At 40.8% G+C, this 18,251-nt stretch overlaps 2 long non-coding RNA genes across 3 annotated transcripts in view; one reads left to right on the top strand and one right to left on the bottom strand.

Moving 5' to 3' along the window:
• The window catches only part of LOC134424197 (uncharacterized), a 44,457-nt gene extending 39,616 nt beyond the window's left edge, over positions 1–4,841 (bottom strand). Inside the window, exon 1 of the long non-coding RNA XR_010029361.1 lies at positions 4,706–4,841. This is a non-coding gene — a long non-coding RNA (uncharacterized LOC134424197). The remainder of the gene's footprint in view (positions 1–4,705) is intronic.
• The window catches only part of LOC134424196 (uncharacterized), a 208,895-nt gene that overhangs the window by 166,202 nt on the left and 24,442 nt on the right, over positions 1–18,251 (top strand). The window lies entirely within an intron of this gene.

The raw sequence follows: 18,251 nt of genomic DNA, 5'->3' as shown, positions 1-18,251 counted from the left end.
AACTTTACTGTGAGAAGATGCCATTGATGGAATACATGTTTTGTTTCAAAAATATGGACACTCATTCAGGAAAACTTTGTTAAAGAAATAGCCAGACAGTGAATTGTGAAGAGGATTTGGTGTTTGAATCCTCCTGCAGAGGAAGGTGTGGGACCATTCTGTGGATCTGAGCATCCACAAACTTTCACAAATGGAAAGGAAAGTACAACTTCCCTCTTGAAGTTTAGACTCCCACCACAAGGTGCTTATTTTCATTATGTTTACTTTACATAAAGGATTTCTGTTAATGATTAAAAGTCTCAGAAATTGCTCCCCTTAGCAGTTGCCTTCAAAGAGGGATCTGTCTGGACCCATATAGCTCTGTATTAGAAACTTGTGTAGAACTGTCTCTGTTAAATGCATTGTCTGGATACTTTGGCAACATCATTCTTCCTATTGAAAAATAGTGAAATGCAAATTTTTATTGGTAGGGATACTAAGAACATAATGTGGCAACTACTTTCTGTGAAGCACACAATTGTTTCTGTGTAGTCCTTAAAAGACACAAAATAAAAAATATTAGAAGTAGATCTTATTTAGAGAAACTGAAGCTGCCAGCACTTTGTAAAAGCAGTAGTACCAGTATGAAAATCAAGCTCCAATTTTTTCCACTAATTTTTAATAGGAATTTTAAAGAAAACTAAATGTAGAAATTGCTCAGCCCATCTCCTCTGAGGAGCCAGGCTGTTTCTGGTTCTGAAAAAGGCAGCAGCTGACCTGCTAGAGGAATGCACTGGTTACCAAGGCACTCAAAAATGGCCTTCTCACATGCTCATGATGGAGCTCTTCCAGGTTTTGTAAAAAGATTTCAGGTTTTACTAAATCAAATGGAGACAAGCTGATTCTTTGGCCTTGTTTTGGAGGAAATTGTCTCATTTCCAGTTCCTTTGTCAAGAGATGCAAAACTGGAGTTGCTCCATAGAGAGAGACCCTCTTCAGAGCACCAGGGTGGGTGCCCCCTTTGGACAAGAAGGGGCAGCAGTAGCCCATCCTTGCCCTTGCTGGTTTCTGCCTCAAAAGGTTGACACATTGACCTGAAGTCAAACTTACTGTTTCAAGTTAAATTGAACTATAGTTTCCAGCACATAAAATCTGCAGGATCTGAACTGTAAGGCAAAATGAAGGCCTCGTTCTACAAAACACCTTAGCCTTATCAAAATTTTCAGAGTTATCTCAGCTTTCAACAGCAGAAAATCTCCAAGCTCAGTCTAGAGATTTGCAGCTGAAAGATCAGAGTAAAAAAGAGTAAAACTCAGAAAAAGAGGTATATTTCCCTTTTGGGTTCAAAATCAGAACTGAGTTTAACATAATTTCCAAATGATTGATCCCAAGCAATAAGTTAGGAAGGGGATGTTTTGAGCAATATTGTCCCTCACTTTCCCTTGTATTTCTTTGTAAATAACATATTATCTATATTAAGGTAAACTGGATCTATTAGACAATTACCTAAGGGGATTGTGAAACTGGGGTCTGCATTATAAAGCACGTGAAGTTATGACAGCTGTGACCCCAGAGGAATCAAGGCTGAATAAAGACTGTCTCCATTGCAGACAAATGATGATAAAGTGATCCTTTTAGCCAGCAGTCAATGGAACCTGACAAGGCCAAACCTCCAACTAATGAACAGCCCAACCTTTGCTACCAGGGAGATGTACTGAAAGTTTAATCTCAATAAGCATCAAAATACATTTGGCCAAACATTTTTAACAAAAGAGTGGCACGTATCATTAAACAGACATGAAGTCAGATGAGTGAGGAGGAAAATAGGAGCATGGGGGTGTATGTTCTTACTGTATCACAGGTGCACAAAATTGCCTTGATAGAACAATATCTTATTTTACTTCTAAAATTGAATTTCAGATGGTACCTACGTCACACAGACCTAATAATACAGAAAGCAATTGTCTCAATGATTCCTATTAAATCTGTGCATTTCCAGATCCTTATAGAGTAATGTCAGTTACAGAACAATGTCAGCCTGACGGACGCAGCACAGCGTTAAAGAAAAAAAATCATGCACACAATAGGCCAGCTGCACATTAATAAATATGTAATGTTTGATTAAAAATATGGATCGTATTTTTCCCCCCAATTGCTGACTACCCCTAAGGCAGAAGATGTGATCTGGCTCCCACTGATGGGTTTATTTCTTGCTTGCTTTGAAAATACAAACTAAAATGTTTTCCTGTCCCAGCTGTTTCCCATTGTTCATGTTTATCAGCTCAAAGGGTGAACGGAGGAATAAAAAATACGCTCGCATTTCAAATGTGCCAGTCAGTCAATCTATTGTTAAAAGAAGAAAGCCTAATTGTCTGTGCTGGCAAACTTCTTTTTGGTGAATGTCCAGTTTTTAAGAAAAGCTATTCAGCTGTGCCATTTGTTTAATACATGCATAAAAAAGCACATAAAATCACAAGTTTTCTGTGGGATGGGATGGGGGTGGGGGAAATCACATTTCTAAGTTATATCCTTGAAATACTCAAGTGGTGGCCTAGGTAGTAGTCCATAGATTAATTTTCTGGTTATTTATTAGTCTGAATTAGTGGCTTAAAGGAATTTTCATGGAGTAAGAGCTAATGCTTTAAGACTGAAATTGTCCTTCTCCAAATCTTACATTTTACTTCTTTAAGAAGCAGCACTTCTTCCAGATTCCATGACCAATGCAGGAGCGAAAATCTTTCCCAGTTACATTCACAAGAGTTTTATGTTTTAATTGAAGCTCCTACTCTTCTTAATTTCTTCAGACCCTCATACTAACACAAAATGTGAATCAAGATGAGGAGAGGGCAGGAAGTCTTTTCCTGAATAGACAAATCTTCTGTTTGTCCCCAACTCTTGTGATAATTACACAGCTCTAGCCTGTCTTTGACTTGCTCTCCAGCTTGTCCTGGCAGTGCTACTCTTCCAGCTTTCTAACCAAGTTAATTAGAACTGACACTCATTTTATGCCATGCAAATGAGCAAATATTTAACTCACAGACTACTATATTGACCAGGACTGTGTTAGTCCATCTTTCTGTGGCTAGTGCAGTTTTTCTTTGAAAGCCTTTTGAGGAAAGGGTCATGTTTAGTTCCTCAGTTGTACAGCACCAAGTGCAAAGCATTCTTACAATCTGATTTTTTTTTAAAAAAATCATTAATATAACAAATTAAATTTTCTAGTTCTTTCTTCTTTTTGATGGGGGAAGAAACAAGTAAGTGGCACTGTCATCCAGCTATCACCCCCTTGTGACACTGAGATGTCACTCACAGCAAATTGTACAGATCTTTCTTACGTGAGGAGTTCAATAACTCCTTGTGACATCTAAATTACCATTCCTGGGTGTCTGGGTTAAAACCTCACAGGAATGAATAAGGCAATAAGGTAATTGTCCCAAGTGCTCTGCACATCCAAGTATCTGCTTTCGTCAGCCTGGGCTCGTATTTGCCTGGAAGTTTGAGAGCCACATACTTCCTAAAACTGGAAACTGAGCATCTGGGGATGAGCTACCTCACCCACTAAGTTGAGGACTTGGGACCTTTCTAAATCTGCCTTTATTAAAAGTTACTGGCACATATGAATGTACTTCATACTGGAGAGCCCAGTGAGCCTCACCCTCACCTGCCCCCCATGACCAGCCATTTCACAAACTTCACTGACTATTAATTCATTGATTTGGTAGAATAAAAATTATAGAGAATTATTCCAGAGAGGGTAAAACCAAAGGAGAAATATTAAAATATGACATGCAGGTGGAAGGGAAGCAGTCAGGGAGATGCCATGTGGCTGAAATTTAGCAATTTATTTGAAGACTTCTGTCTTTGTCTTAGGGATTTTTTAAGTGAAACACCAGGCACACAGCTGTGGAAGGATGGTGCACCCTGTGACAGCAGACAGGGGACAGTTTGGTGACCAGAGAAGCAAACAGATGGGAAGGGGTGCAAGAGGGGCCTGCAAACTCTCCTGGGGATGCACCAGCCCTCTGCAGTTCTCCAGGAGCTCCAGTGCTGGAGCTGCTGTAAACAGATTCAGCCTCTTTCTGATTGTAAAAATTATGGACAAGTGTTCTCTTCTGTAAACCATTCATAATGCCACAGCTGGACAAGAGGAACAGGGCACTCTGGAGATACACAGGGCAATTTCTTTAAACCCACTATTAAATTGTAGACTTCTCCATTAAGGATGAAGAAATATTTTGGTTTCAATTTGATAATCAATGATCTGTTTAGAAGGCTTCAGTTAGCAGATATGAACTGTTCATCACACCAAATCTACCAAATCTGGGTAGATTTTGTTGTGGTTTTTTTTTTTTTTCCTAGAAAAGAAACTGAATTTTAAAAAATAGCAGCCTAGGACACTTAGGTCTTGATCCAATCTTTGCTTACTAGGATTTCTCTGCAGTTGATATGGTGACATAATGTTAGGAAATGTCTCAAGATCTGGTAAAGCACAGATCAGTGGCTCTCCTGAAAACACACACTCATCATTACACTGATTTATACAAACTGAAACTCTGGGTGTTGCTGGGGGAGGCTCCAGCAGCAGAGATCCAGGACAGATGTCCATTGTCCTGTGATTTGTGCAATCAGTGCCCCAGTCAGTGCAGACATAAGAACAGATCCAAGTGGAACCAGGCTTCTCGTGCGTGCTTGGGCCCAGGTCAGAGAGGAGCAAATTGTGACTCACCTGTCAGCCAGTGCCACCAACATGAACATTCCTTCCCAATCCAGCAGAGACCTCCTGGTTTGTCACAGGAAATGGCAAGTCCATGAGATCAGCAAGTGCTGGAAATTGCCACTCCTCCAGCACATTCTGGCACAGGTTCTGCAAGCACAGACATGAAATGGTGAGCCTACCTGGAATTCACTGACCTTCCAAAGGAGAGAGGAGTCTGGTAACAGTTACTATTTATTAAGTAATTATTAGCTATTTTTAAGCCTTGACTATTCCAAAGCTGATCCATAGATTCAAGTCCAGCTCCTACTAAGAGCATTCCAAGGTAAATCCCTGTCTGAATACATGGCACCTTATTTTAGCCAGACACTGTTTTCCAGTAGGGGAGAAGAATTCTTTTTGAGCTGATCCTTCCTTGGTTTAAAAGAATATTTATTCACAATACTTCTTCCTTTAATTATTTTTTCTTTCTTTTTGGTTTTTTTGGGGTTTTTTTTTGTTTTTGTTTTTGTTTTGTTTTTTTTTTGTTTGTTTGTTTGTTTTTTTGTTTTCTGTATTCTTTGTCCTGTGGGAGACAAAATAATTGGAAAGACTTGGCAGAATTAGTAATATTCTTCAACTTGTAATTGTCTAACATCTTAGTGTTCGAGATGGAAAATCAATACATTATGATGTGCCCCAAGCCAAATTAATATGATGTTAACATGGTGGTTTGAAATTGTTTGAAATGCCTGTTTGAAACCCTGCATATCTACATCTAGTGATTCAGAAGCTCGTAGCAGAGGCTGGTTGGGCGCTCTATCTTCCTGGATAAATCTGTCTTTTCCTGGCTCTTTGCTGTTTTCACTCTGTCAGGCAGGAAAAAACTTCAGCTGTGACTCATTTTCCTTCAGTGGCCCAGAGCTTTGCAAAGAATTCTGAAGGAGACAAGAAAACACCATGCATTGATTAACAGACCACATTCACACCTTTTAAAAATTATATTTAGCAGTTTCTCCTGTAATATAAACTTCTTTCAAAAATAGTGCTCAGTACAGGATGGGGCATTGGGCCAGACAGTTCAGGCACTATTTTATTACCATAACAATTCCCTGCATCTGACATACTCTTCATGACAGCATCCCTATTATCCACTGTACAACAATTTTGCACAACAGAATTTACACCATAGACCAAAACTTTGAATTTGACTAATGTATTATTAATAAAACACTCTCACATCTTTTTAAAATTTTAAATATGAAGTGCAGAATAGCAGGGAACTTTCAAATGTAATTAGCACTAATGCAGGTCTCTGAAATCAAGAAATCTGTTTTCCTATAGATCTGATTCATCCCTGGTTGTGTTCTTAGACTTTTATAGAATGCAGCAAATGAAGCCCATGTCATGCTTTATATCATTTTCCTACTGCCATCAGGAAGTGCAGTTTTCATATAGGCTTGTGGACCATCTGTTAGATATGAAAAGTGCTGAGGGCTAAAAAATCACTGTTTTTCTTGGCTTCTGTGCTGCTTTCCTTGTAGATAGCAGGCACTGTTGTGTTTTGTGCAATATGCTATAGTACCTTTTAGTAAGAAGAACAATTAATTTCTTCAGAAATCATGGCCATGCACCCAAAGTGAAGACTTTTGACATTCCATAATAGGTGTTATGTATAGTGGGTGTCAAGAGCTGCCTAGATATGCTGATAATGAGCCATACTTTTGAGAAGTCATAATCCATCATTCTTCATTTAGAAAGTCAGATCCATCAGCCTGTCATCAAAATGTCATAACCCATTGATCCCACATTGCAATCAAGGAATCTTGACTCTTATTAATGACATTCAGTTATGCCAGGAACATCAGCAATCATTTTATCTTTTATGATAATTTTATCATTTTAGTGGTATCATTTAAAACACTGAAGTTAGTGACTAAATCCATTCATCTTTTTCTTAATCCCCCATTAATAGTTACTACCAACTCTAACATAGCTGTTTTAAAACTTCAAATTATTTTAGATTCAATATGATCTGTGTATGGAAATAAATAAGAAAAAACACCTGTGAGTCAGAAAGACCTGAGTGGATTGGATTCCCTTCTGGGGGTCATTCTAGCTCTGCTCTCATAGTTGGTGATGTGAACACAATCTTTTAAAGAAGTTACTTCCTGTTATCTCAGTGCTGCCCATCTGTTATTCCTGTATCTCCCGATGACATGTCACCAGTGGTAGTGACAATTTCTTATCCACTGCTGTCAGAAAAAGAATAGCTTAGGAGCTTGGAAACAAATTTCAAACTAAAAGTTGCTTTGAAGTTTGATCTGCTATTCAGTGAAGCACAGTGTAGAAGAAATAGTAAACATGTCAAGATAAAGGAAGGAAAAAAGGGAGTGAGAACAGTGGAGCAGGATAGAGATGAGCTGCATTTGCATACATTTCCAATGTGCCTTTCAGGCACAGATACTTAAGAGATGCATAGCCCTGTTGCCACGTGGGATTTTAATCTGTGGTTTAGGAGCAGGGAACATACATTGTCTGGTTGAAGTAATTGCTGAAGACAGAGACTAATCTTTTTATTTTTGGGACATTTTCTGCGACACAGGATTTTACAGCAAAACTCTTCCAATACATGGGAATAGTCAGGACTCTTCTGTTAATGCTAAAAGGATTTGTTCTCATTTTCACTTTAAATGTTACAAATCTAAAATTACGATAAGATTCAGAGCAAAAAATGGTAACAGCAGGACACCATACAGCATGTGATTATTTTCAAACACATTACTTTTAATAAAATCAAACAACCCCATGGAAAGTTTCATTTTTGATAAAGAGTTATTTCCTAATAGGAAAGCATCCAAATGGGAACTTTTACCTGGTCTAATAATTGCAAATTAACTGGGATCAGGTCTGCAAAGTCCTAGGAGCCCACTCTTGGCAGCCAGTTCCCTGCAAGGCTCTTCCTCACAGCAACAAGTTTGTGGAATCAAGCCCTTTGTTTGGATCAGTGCTCATCCCTTCAGGCAGAGCTAATTGGCTAATTCAATCACACTGGCTATTTAATTAATAAGGAAGCCCAAAATTCCACATGAGATGAAAGGATGAAGAGCCCAGGAATGACCCTTGATAATAATAAAAGATAATTACAACCAAGAATTGCATTATTCAGACTTTGTTATTGACGTGATAAGCACTGCCATATGCCACGCAAGCTGTGATATGCACCCTACTGCTCTGAGGTGCCACTGCTCGCTGCATTTCCATGGAAATGTGCCTTCAGGTGAGGAACTGAACACTGTGAAACCAGAAAAAAACAAAACTCCCCAGCAGTAATGAGGGGAAAGCAGCCTGGCCACTTGGTTACCTGTGTTCAGGTAGAGCAGTAGCACTTTTAAGATTCATTTTTCTGTTTAGAAAAAACAGGGATCTGAAATATCAGATACATGCTGAGGGCATCAGGGTGCTACATGGGGAAAAAGCCAAAATCTGTTGTGTTATTTGTATTATTATGTTATGAAAACTAGGTTCCCAATAGAAAAATGACAGGTGTTTTTGCAGGACCTACTGGTAAAGGGATGGGGAACTACACTGAAGAGCAGACTCCCAAAAAATACAACAGAAGTTTCTGCCAGAATGAAAAATTTCCATAGAAATTAGGTCCTATATTCTTTACACAGTGCAAAGAAGTGTCTGCTGATCCCAGTAAAGCACAATGTATGGGGTGCCTGAAAGACACCTGGGCAGAAAAGAAAATAACAAGACTACATCACCTGCAGCATCACTTTCTTCCCAAATCTTTATTTTTATGTGCTAGTTCCTAAAGACAACCAGGTTCTTGGGAACTAGAATTAGAAAATGTAGATAAGACATGGGCTTGTTTTCTGGCTCCACCTTTCAATTCTTGTGGACCTGGGGCACACAGAATGTTGCAGGGGGTCCTGCTCTGTCTCCTGTGATTTACCTCTTCAGATTGTGCATTTCTAACATAGAGACCACGTCCTCATGTGGGTATAGCATAAAAAGTCCCCAATATGATTAGGCTTTTTCAGTTAAAATTAAAAGTTTTATAAAATCTTCCTCTATTCTGAAAGAGTTCCAGAGTTGTATTGCTCGTTAAAAATCTGTATCTGAGAAGCAGAAGGTGTTTGATTTGTAATGAATGTAACCCTTCAGTAAGATCACAGCTGTAATGTTACAGAATCAGTCATGTAAAGAAGAGTCCCTGGAAGAAAACCTGCCTTCTTTTTTTTTCTCTTTAACCTCAATAGAGCAGTTCTTTTGTTAATTACAGTTACTGCACACTGTGATATTGAAGTGCTCTGTTCTCAAACATATTCTTATTTATTTTAGTCCTTTTTTCCCAGGTAATGAAATGTCAGAACCCTACTTTTTCTGGTTTTGTAGTATGTTGATCAAAGTGACCTTTGCTTTGCGGCAGACACAAATCAATATCGCGCTCTGCGGTATTTGACAGATAAAGGTGCAACATATAATAAATGGCAATCACTGATGAGGAGAGCAAGAAAATACCTGCCAACTTCAGTTCATACCAGCAATTTTCAGACAATGCCACATGTTATGTTCAAAGTAAAATTCATTCGTCCATCTAATAACAGAGGTGGAGGATATTAAAGGACTCAGTTTTGTTAAAGAAATGTTTCAACTCACAGTAATAATTCAGAGTCCAGTCCAGGTCTGTAGTGGTTGGTTGCAAGTAAAGTTATTACATTTTGAAGACAGGTTAGAAGAGCAATTTTCCTTGCCATAAAGGAAAAGACACACACACACAGAGAGCTTTTGCCCAAGAAATGAAATAATAATTATATACACCCATACAAACACAGTCTCTTATTCTTTCTCACACACAGACACACACACATTGTCTTAATACCCTAAAGCAGCTCTCCAGTGCTGTGTTTCACAGCTGAGTATTTGATTTTCTTGTATTCTTTGTAACCTGCTGATAATTTATACACAAATGGAAGCAATTTCTCTTTAAATGCTTAATTACAAGTAGTGTCAGCAAAGTATCTGCCAGAGATTTGAAGTCAAGAAATCATCTGTATTTCCTTCTCCTCACAGGAAACTATTTTTATATTGTAATTGAAAGGCCCTTTTATTTATCTGTTGTTCATAATTTATGCAACTTTACAACTTGCATTTAATGTTTATTTTCACAAGTGCTTTACATGAAGCTGTTGATACACTTAAGGCAGAAAAAGGCCAATTCACAACATGCTTGTGGCTGTTCAGAGCCATTTGATGTGGTTCAGTGAAGACACAGCTAATTCATGAAGCCCAAGTGTCCATGCAAGTGCCCTGTGTGTCTGCCAGTGCATCCCACCTTACCTGTGCAAAACCTGAGATTGAGATGCTGTGCTAACTTTTGATTAATATTGTCAGGATGTGACCACTTATTAGTACTAATGATCAAATTCAGTGTTGAAGCTTACAGCTGAGCTGTACTGTAAAGGCAGCTGATGTTCCAGAAGCAGAGCAGCTGCAGGAAGGGGATTGCAGATACAGGGTCAGTTCAGGGGGGGACCAGAACACAGCACCTTGTACCAATATCCAACATGGAAAGGTCAGTTCCAGGGAATAAGTAAAGCAGCCCAAAACATTGTAGGAATCTTTTTGATCTGCTCCAGATTCTTTTCAATTTAGTGAACCCTTCATCACTTATCCTGGTCTTTTTCAATAGAAATATTATAGTAATTACTTATATTCTTCTGTGATAAAAATGAGAATTTCCCTCCTTCTGGTTACTACTGTGCCATTTTTTTACTATTTTCTCACCCTTTCTTTTTGAAAATTGAGTTTATCTCTGCTCTTTTTTTTTTTTACAAGATATTGAACAGGAAGCAAATGTTTTTTGTCATTTGTCTGCAATAATGCCAGACCTTTCCCTAAGCTGCTGAATTCATGATTAACTTTAAACTGATCCTGCTTCTGCATATCATTTTTCCTATATCCTGCTGTGTTAAACTGTACCCATCATTACCTGCATCTTGTACCCCAGTTTATGTTAACCCATTCTGAATTCCTCACACTCTCAAACTTGTGCAAAACAGATATTTCTATTATCATTATACGTTTTGCCACACAATCTATTTTCTGAAATCAGTCACTTACTGCTGGTCTGTAAGGAACTATTAATAGCTGATCTCTCCAGCCTGGAAAATGTTGTTATGTAGTGCAGCAAAACTTTTTTCTCATACAACATTCTTGTTATTTCAAATGATGATTCCATACTTAGTTATCACAGTCTGGCATGTTGTCAGGTAACTGACAGCTATGAAAAGACCACATTCACTCCCCCCAAAGTTGCATGCAATTGTTCTGCTGCTGTAAAGTGTGGGTTTAGTAAGGACAGAGTCTCTAAACATCATAACTTTGCTGAGGGGGTTGTTACCCCAACTAGCAAAGGCTCAACTGTGAGCAACAGATTTATTACCTGACATAATTAATGGCCTAGATAGTGACATTTCCCATATTATAGACAATCATGAATTATGAGCCCAGCTGCTAGCCTTCTCATTCACTGAAATCGGTTGATAAATATGTTTATTCGAGGTCAGCTTGGCCTCATCCATTAGAAATATTGTTTTTCTAAACATTACATTGATTTAATTTAACTCTAATCAATTTAAAATGGTTCTGACAATTAACAAAAGCTTCAAATATGACCTTAAAGTAATAGGATTCATTAGCTATGTTTAGGATTAAACTTATCCTAATAGGGCTATTTTTCTTCTGAGGGCATGTAGTAGGCCGACTGGTGGTCAGTCAAAATGAAATCAATTATTATAAATTATACAGTTTGGGTTGATTATGTCATGCCTGCTAATTTGTATAAATAAGGACCTCAAACAATAGAAGCCATTTATTAATAACTATCTGTGTCCCAACCTGTATCACACTTTATGCTACAGCTGCAGGATCATCTGTTACCCATGAAGTATTATATTCTCTACTGCTAGGCATATATGCTAATTAAACCCATAATTAATTGTAACAGTTATAGTTAAAGTCAAAATGCTGACAGCCTTTTTGGCCTATTATTCATGGTAATCAACTGATTCAAAAGGCAACGCAATCAACGATTCCTGCACTAGCCAGGGGATCGTGACACAATGGCAGCACCAGTGACAGCTGGCACCCACAGCTCTTGGGCTACAATAGGAAATATAAACCTCCAGAGCTGAAATGCCTCGCTATGAACAGTGCCCATTGTTTTTCTGAGGGAAAATAAGAGTGGAAGTCATATTCAAGAACTGCTGCCCAGTGCAGTGGTTAACAGAGGGCACCAGAGCCCCAGAGAGCCCACCCAGCCCTCCTGGGCACCAGCAGCACTCGGGGCTGGTGCCATCCCTCAGGGTCCTCTGCTTGTATCCCTCACCAAACCCTTCCCCTTGCTTAGATTAGGGATGAGAATTCTGCACAGTGCTTTGGAATATCAAGAGGAGATTTTGCTGGCCCTGTTCTCATTGAACTCATGCCTGCTGGACAGTGGGCAGTGCCCAAAAGGTGTGTGCTGTCCCTGGGTGTGTTACCTGCAGAGAAAGAACAATCTCTGAGCAGGGAACATCGCCTTTCCCACTTACACCTGCCTGTGCAGCACCCTTTGAACCTGTGGGAAATGCCTTTTCTTTTGTTTCCAGGCACAGTGGTGGATTCCAGCACCCTGAGAGGACAGGGTGGAGAGAGAAGGACAAGGGGACAGTCTGTCAGCAGAGATCCACAAACACTCTTCTAAGACTTGCTCTGGAGCAAGTGCTCTGTGTGGGCACAACTTGGGGTGGCCCCAGAGTGACCTGAGCTCTTCAGGAGGCCACCAAGGGCAGAAGAGGGAGCAAAGGCCAAATCAGAGGTCACTTTCAGCAGTGACACTTTGCAGCCCAGATGAGGTGCAGTGCCACATGGGCCACCTGAACCTGTTGCACACACAAGGCACCTGTCTCTGTGTAGGTCTTGTCTCACTTTCCTCCTCAATTTAATTTTTAGTCTGGTTATCTATCCCTGCATGGGGCCTCAGACCACAATCTCTTCCTGAGCTGTTCCTTCCATGGTCAGGCCTGCTCGTGGCCCATAGCACTGCCAGGCCAGCAAGTTTATACATTCACATCTTGAGATGTGCTGCTGCTGCTGCTTAAACGAGGTTAGCCAGGGCCTCATTACTAAGATTTACACTGTCACTTACAGAGATGCCCATCCAATCCTATAACACATAAATTTATGGGCATCACAGCGGAATTTTTTATTGTTACAGCTCATATACAATGTGTGCCCTTAGTGACACATTTTAAAATAAAATATATTGTACTAGTGATTTCTAATGCTTAAAATAAAATAAAATAATAATCAACTTTTAGCTACAGTTTCCCCCTGGTTATTGAGCTGAACTTAATGACTGGCTGAAAAGTATTTGTCAACACAACAGCTGGAGAGCAACACTTTCTTGTGGCTTTATGTCACAGCATATGCCAGCCACTCAGAACATGTGATAATTCAACTGGAGCTGGTACTACAATAGCAGATGGGTTGAAGCATTGTTATTCTCACTCTAGCTCCCAGCCCTTGAGGGATCACTAAATAAAATCAAAGCAGATGGACCATTACAAGCTCATTTGTGTTCACTACAAGCACCTCAACCTCCAGTTGTGATATACTGCACCTTTGTATAAAATGACATGTATGGTAACATGGCCTAATGAAAATAGCATCAGACTTGGCAAGTGAGGAATGAGACTGGGAAATATGCACAGATCTATTTATCACTGAGTTCTTACCTTGCAGAAAGGGTTCACTCCAGTCCCTCTCTCCCTGGTGCCCCCCCCTCCCCTCAATGTTTACCATAGTATTTTTCTCCACGTTTATAATTTAATTTTCTCACACTTGTCACAAGAACTAAGAGGTGCCTGTTGGTTTTGGCTGTAGGAGCCAAGCAGAGCTCCCAGCCTGTGCAAAGACAGGATGAGTACTACTAACCTGGACTGTAAAACTCATTCCTACACACCCCTGATGAATGTGCTGACCCAGGTGGCCCACAGGGGTCAAGGCTTTAGCACCTACTGGCACCAGTCCCTGCAGGGACCAGGCCACCATGTCCATTTCCCAGCCTGCTCTTGCCATGAGGTGCTCCAAAACTCTGCACTTTTGTGCTTATGGGCTTGTGCACAGAACCAACTGCTCCAGCACACCCCAGCACTTCTGTCTGTGAGGTGCCAGTCAGCATCTCTGAGCAAACTCCCATGGTATGGGAGGCACCTGCTTCCCAAGGATGAGACACTAAAACTGTCAGTTTCCAGAGGAGGATCCTTTGGGGTCTGCTGACAGAGTTTGAACTGAAAGTCAGAGTTTGAATTGAAAAACTCTTCTTGCCACCCTCAGCAGCCCAACATAAAATCAAAGGCACATCCAGTGCCTGCTTAAAAAAATATGTTCTGAGCACCTGGTACAGCAATGCACCAACAATGTCACCTGAAGGGTTTTTTTATACAGTTCCCTCCCTGACCACCCTGCTCCAGGGAGCTCCAGCTAGGTGAAATATGGCAGAAAAGGTCTTGCTTTCCTTTATGACAACTGTGCTTCTCAACCACACAGACACAAACACACAGACACAACATACATGTGTGCAGTTAGTGACAATTCCCAAACTGAACTCATCTCAAATGTGAGCTCTTTATATCTGTATCTTATTTTTTTTTTTCTGCCAGGTTTTAAACAGCCTCTGCCCTGCTGCAAACACAGCTGCATTCAGTGCTAAGCAGAATATACTGTGAACTTATTCAAGGCTTTGAGGGTTCTGTTTTTTCCTGTATAAACAGGAAAAGTGGGAGTAGACAGTGTCTGGGGAGAGTTAAATGCATTCTGTCTGCATGAAAGACCCAAATAAGACTATCAAACTTTAGCAAAAGCTCTGTGGGTCACCTGACTGCCATAGGGTCCCTCAGAGGTGCAGCAGTGGAAAGCCAAAGAAATCACCTCATTTGGGTTGATAAATACAGTGGAACTTCAGTGACTGCAGCATGCAGTTGAAAGACTTGTCCAGCTTTTTCTGTGAAACAGCCTCTTCCTGAATGTCTGAATTGTACAAAATGATGAATGGTCAGATAATATTTCTCACCTGACCCAGAAAGTTCAGGGCAGCTGGGCAGTGCAAGGACAGTGTTCCAGGAGCATAGTGCCTGCAGCTCGTGCCGCATCCTGCTTTGTTTGTTCTTGCTGAGCACTTTCTGCCCAGTGCAGTGACTCATCCCAAACTGAATTGGTGAAACTCTGTCAGAGGAATGTGCAGGTCAGGTCAGGCATCAGCACTGCCCCTTATCTGCTGGCCAGCTTTCCTATCAGCCAAACTAATTTGCTAAGATAATTCTGCTTCCTGCCATCTATTACAATAAATCAACCACTGTAGCTTCATTGAATTCTCTGCCAACTGCTGCCCTTGAAAATCTCAAACTGTGTGGGGGACTGGGAGGGAAACCTGTACTCTTCTAAATATAAGAAAGCTGTAGATGTACAACTTGGAATCCTGGGCAGTGCTGTATCTCCTCAGCCCCACATTAATGGTGTGCCAGAGCCAGCTCAGACTGGGGCAAACCCCAATGCAGCAATCATTCATTCCTTTGAAAACAAGTTTTTGGAATGATGTGATCTCAGGTGGCAAAGCACATGTGGTAAACACAAACAAGTGACACAGAGAGACAGAGAACATGAGCACATGCTCAGGAAAGAGCCAGAGTAAAATGACAAAGGATTCACTGTGGTGGCTGTTGAAGAAAGAAATAAAGGTGTTCCAATTAAATGGTAATCCTCTGACAATTAATTTTGAAGAGGAAAAAGATATTGAGGATGGGTGTGAACTGCAGAAGAAGCATCCCCAAGCACGCATACTACAGGAAAAAAAAAAACAAAAACTTCAAGGGGGAAACTGTATTCTGCTTTTCCTTATAGCAATATCAAATACTGAGAGTAGCAGGGATATTACAATTCACAGCCATATTTAAAATTACAAGATGCACTAATTTATACACTGCTTGTATAGTTTTGTTTAGGTTCGATATTTAATAATGCCAATTTGTTGTTGTTTTTTTTTTTTTTTTTTTAAGAGGCCTCTTTCCCTCATGAAATTTCAGCATTTTCTCTTGAGCTACCCAGAAGATGAACACTGGTTTTGCAGCAGCTCTGCTGGGATAAAACTCAGCCTGTACCAGTGTGGGTGCTGAAAGGAGCCAGCTCCTTCCTCAGCAGCATGGCTGGGTTCATTCAGTCAATCACTTGGCAGAAGGATGTTTAAGCATAATTGCATATCCCCTCCCTGTCTTTAAATATTCAGAGGAAAAGTCACAGAAGAACTGATAATGTAACAATAATAATGGGGCTGAAGAACAGTATAATAGTGTGAACTCATCTATCCCTTGGTTTCATTTACATGTTTAACAGCTGCTTGTTTCTCCATTATAGAAACATCATTACCTGACTTGTAAGAAGAGAGGGGGAGTCTGTTCACCTTTGGGCAACTAGCTCTGCATTTATTAATAGTTGTTGCCCATCTCATTATACATTTAATTGCTGCATTATAATTTATTTATTCATTGATTTATTGTAATACATGAGTAGAAACAAAATTACCTTTGCAAATTACTTTGATAGGTGGGAAGTTTGCATGGTTAAAAATACCCCAACATGCAGTGTGGAATGTGAGATGTTCCCCAGTGAATAAACATCTTCACACATAAGCACTAGCAGAGTCAAACTGCTCTCATTACAAAGTGAAAGTAAATGCAGCCAACTTACATACTGTTTAAAAAAAAAATATAATTGTAACTTCTATACAATTATCCTTACCTTCCCAGATGTCTCTGCTTCATGGAACAGGGAATCAGCTGAAAATGAAGGACAAAGAGAATGGGAAGCAAAGACTCATCAAAAATTAGGAAGCCACAGGTGTAGGAAGTTTGCAGAGCGCGTGGTGAATGAAGGCAGGCCCCGCTGTCAGAGTGGGTGGGAGCTGCAGCCGGGGCCGCTCAGCCCCAGCACCCGTACGGGGCCATGATAGTCAGGCACAGGCAGGGACAGAAAGTACACACACAGAATTGCTTCCATTTTCAGTTATTTATACATATAGGAAAGAATCAGACCCAGAACACCTCCAAATTTTTTTGTCAATTCATTAAAATTAATGATTTCATAAAAGTGATTTGTAAATAATATCCACTATCAAATTTCTGCATACACAGAGCAACCAGCTGCAAAACTTGTCAGTTAGGGGCACAGAATGCAGGTTGATTTTTAGTGGGGTCGGTGGGTTTTTCCTGTCCTTAGCACCTGGGGGCTGCAGAGCTGCCGGGGCGGTGGGACTCGGGCAGGGAGCAGGAGAGGCCTGGGGAGAGCCGGGGCTGGGGGAGGCTGGGCCGCTGCTCACAGAGCGCCTGGCTCTCCTCTGCGACAATTCATTTCGCGTGGGAGCTTTGGTGTGAGGAATTATTGCTACATTCGTGCTGGTGATACCGTTTTTCATCACCTTTCATCAGAGTGCTCCAATGACCCTCCGATTTCCTTGGCATGTTGCATCTGCCAGCAGTGCCTGCTTCCCTCAGGCACACACGGGCACCATTCGGGTCCAGCTTTCCCTGCAGAGCCCACAAGCGGTGCAGTGAGGCTGGCCTGGGGCTGTGGGGCAGCTCCGGGACACAGGCGTGGGGACAGAGCGGGACAGGGCGGTGACACAGGAGGGGACACAGGGGCACAGAGCGGGCCCGGCCGCGGCACCGCGCGTTGAGCGCCAGGCCGGGCGCAGCGGGGCGGGCACTGCCCCCGTGTGGCCGCAGAGCGGCAGCGGCCGCAGCGCCGGCCCCGCCCCGGCACAGTCCCACCGGGCAGAGCAGCATCGCCGTCCTGCTCGTGCAAAGCTCAGCTAAACAACAAACCCACCTTTACTGCAGCTTTCCGAAAAATAGCTTTTGCACCTATTTTTACAATGTTTAAGGATTTTCAGTAAGATTAATATTATTAAAATGCTTACATTGTCATAATTCCTTTTGCATGCTCAGGTAGGATTTTATTCACTATACTTACCAGTTTTTTATTTGTTTATTATTACTAAAATACTCAGGAAAAATAAATAGAAAGGTAAAGCTACTCCTACTGGATAGGAGTTAGTGTTTTTCTAGACAGAAAATGCATAGAAAGTGGCAGCTGTGGATTCAGCAGTGAAGCTACAGCATTATTCCAGGAGGAGCTGCTCACTAGGGTTAGTAAGGTGGTGTACGAAGAATTTAAAAATAAAATCCCCCCAAAAAACTCCAGGTAGCTATAGCTGCTTTTCAGTGGTTTGCCCTTACAGCATTAGACATTAATTGGTAAGACACAAGTAGTAATCTTAGACTTGATTTTATACATTACAACAACTCCTAAGTTTCCTAGAAACACTGAAGGACTACAAGAAATATGCATTTCTTATATATTTATGTTTATATAAATATAAACATAAAACTGCCTGTAAGTACACAAAACACGCTGGTCAGTTCACCTTGACTTCATACTTTTTCATTACACTCCCACATTTCCAAGCCCCAAA

The sequence above is a fragment of the Melospiza melodia genome, chromosome 13 (genome assembly GCF_035770615.1).
Source record: "Melospiza melodia melodia isolate bMelMel2 chromosome 13, bMelMel2.pri, whole genome shotgun sequence".
Lineage (NCBI taxonomy): Eukaryota > Metazoa > Chordata > Aves > Passeriformes > Passerellidae > Melospiza > Melospiza melodia.
This window is presented reverse-complemented; position numbering and strand designations above follow the sequence as displayed.